This window comes from Bubalus bubalis, chromosome X (assembly GCF_019923935.1).
Source record: "Bubalus bubalis isolate 160015118507 breed Murrah chromosome X, NDDB_SH_1, whole genome shotgun sequence".
Classification (NCBI taxonomy): Eukaryota; Metazoa; Chordata; class Mammalia; order Artiodactyla; family Bovidae; genus Bubalus; species Bubalus bubalis.
Window position 1 is genome coordinate 98,130,803 of NC_059181.1, and position 2,772 is coordinate 98,133,574.

Here is a 2,772-nt window from a genome sequence, read left to right on the forward strand (position 1 = left end):
TTGCTTTTGCCTTGAAGACATTGGAGGGGTAAGGGTGATAGAATTCAAGGCACAGAGCACATTCAATGTAGAGACTTCTACATGACACATTTACCTACATAAGCTGGATCCCCAAGGGGTACCCACTATCAAGATTAAGATAAATCAGAACTAATTGGTCACCTCCTGATCCTCCAACCTAAACAGAGCAGAAGAAGGGAAAGGAAGGGGGATAAAATACTCCTGAGAAGATCTGTACCCTAGGAATATATGGCAGATTTGTACCCTAGGAATATATAGCATAGATAGTCAAAGAATTTGGCTTGATGTGATCCCCAACTTGTACAGCCCCCAAAGCACAGCCAAAAGAAGGAAAGTACACTTATTACAAGCCTTGGAGAATCTCCACAAACAATTGTTCTTGATTTAATAAAGTTTTATTTTTCAAAATGTATAGTTGGTGGGACCTGTTTATAGATCTTCACCAGCAGTCGAGGCATCTCCACTCTTGGTGTTTCTGGTATAAGTTAGTTTGAGCTCTGTGCTTTGAAACCAGTTTTAAAAGTCCTTTACTAAGGAGCTCCGGAAGGGCTGCCCTGGCCAAGGAACTACAAATCTTGTTTCTCAGAGACCACAGCTGCAGTTTTAAGCTTGCAGTTGGGAACTTCCTTATAGAGTCTGTCATACGTTGCTCTGTCAAACAAATTGAGGTTATTGAGCTTATCCCAAAATTTGCCTTTGGACCACCTCTTCTTTTTGGCCTTGCCAAGTTTGTTCCCTGGGTCTTTGTCTTTCTTAGCTAGCTTTCTGGCATCTTTATTCTTCTTGTCATCCTTGAGTCTCATAGTGAAGCTTAGAGAGCGCTGCTGCCACTGCTGCCTTGCTAAGACATTGGACCCAAAGTCCAAAAATAGTTTTTTTTTAAATTTATTTATTTTAATTGGAAGCTAATTACTTTACAATATTGTATTGGTTTTGCCATACATCAACATGAATCCACCATGGGTGTACATGTGTTCCCAAATCTGAACCCCCCTCCCACCTCCCTTCCCATACCATACCTCTGGGTCATCCCAGTGCACCAGCCCCAAGCATCCTGTATCCTGCATCGGACCTGGACTGGTGATTCGTTTCTTATATGATATTATACATGTTTCAATGCCATTCTCCCAAATCATCCCACCCTCTCCCTCTCCCACAGAGTCCAAAAGACTGTTCTATACATCTTTGTCTTTTTTGCTGTCTCACATACAGGGTTATCATTACCATCTTTCTAAATTCCATATATATGTGTTAGTATAGGGCTTCCCTTTATGGGGTCACACAGGGTCGGACATGACTGAAGCGACTTAGCAGTAGTATATTGTATTGGTGTTTTTCTTTCTGGCTTATTTCACTCTGTATAATAGGCTCCAGTTTCATCCACCTCATTAGAACTGATTCAAATGTATTCTTTTTAATGGCTGAGTAATACTCTATTGTGTATATGTACCACAGCTTTCTTATCCATTTATCTGCTGATGGACATCTAGGTTGCTTCCATGTCCTGGCTATGATAAACAGTGCTGCGATGAACATTGGGGTACACATGTCTCTTTCAATTCTGGTTTCCTCGGTGTGTATGCCCAGGAGTGGGATTGCTGGGTTATAAACAAATGGGACCTAATTAAAATTAAAAGCTTCTGCACAACAAAGGAAACTATAAGCAAGGTGAAAAGACAGCCTTCAGAATGGGAGAAAATAATAGCAAATGAAGCAACTGACAAACAACTAATCTCAAAAATATACAAGCAACTCCTGCAGCTCAATTCCAGAAAAATAAATGACCCAATCAAAAAATGGGCCAGTCCAGGTTCGATGCACGATACTGGATGCTTGGGGCTGGTGCACTGGGACGACCCAGAGGGATGGAATGGGGAGGGAGGAGGGAGGAGGGTTCAGGATGGGGAACACATGTAAACCTGTGGCGGATTCATTTTGATATTTGGCAAAACTAATACAATTATGTAAAGTTTAAAAATAAAATAAAATTTAAAAAAAAAATGGGCCAAAGGACTAAATAGACATTTCTCCAAAGAAGACATGCAGATGGCTAACAAACACATGAAAAGATGCTCAACATCACTCATTATCAGAGAAATGCAAATCAAAACCACAATGAGGTACCATTTCACGCCAGTCAGAATGGCTGCAATCCAAAAGTCTACAAGCAATAAATGCTGGAGAGGGTGTGGAGAAAAGGGAACCCTCTTACACTGTTGGTGGGAATGCAAACTAGTACAGCCACTATGGATAACAGTGTGGAGATTCCTTAAAAAACTGGAAATAGAACTGCCTTATGACACAGTTTTTTAAGGGCGATAACTGGTAAAACAGTTGAAGATAATCAGACACATAGGAAATTTTTTTAAAAAGAGACATGGACAACATAAATTATATTAATTGGTAACTTTGATAAATATTATTACTAAATCTGACTAATTCATTATGGGGTCCTCTCTCTGAATGCACAAATTGTGTTATGATGTAAATATCATGACCACTATCTTTACATTCCTCAATATAAGTAATAAATAAATGTTTTTAATAATTAAATATCACAGAAGTAGTTGCATGTTGCATACTTTTTAGTGGAGTGTTGAATATTAGTTACTAGAGTTCCTTTGTTTAATTATATGGACCAGTGGTCTGCTTTAGTACAAAATCTGATGTTTCTAAACAGACATCATTGATTAGTATATAAACAGATAGTTCCAGTAATAGTCATACAGAATCATTGTCTGAATTGTCTTT

At 38.9% G+C, this 2,772-nt stretch overlaps 1 pseudogene; it reads right to left on the bottom strand.

Annotated features, from left to right (window-relative positions):
- Positions 1–450: 450 nt before the first annotated feature.
- Positions 451–824, bottom strand: LOC102396957 (annotated as a pseudogene).
- Positions 825–2,772: the final 1,948 nt, after the last annotated feature.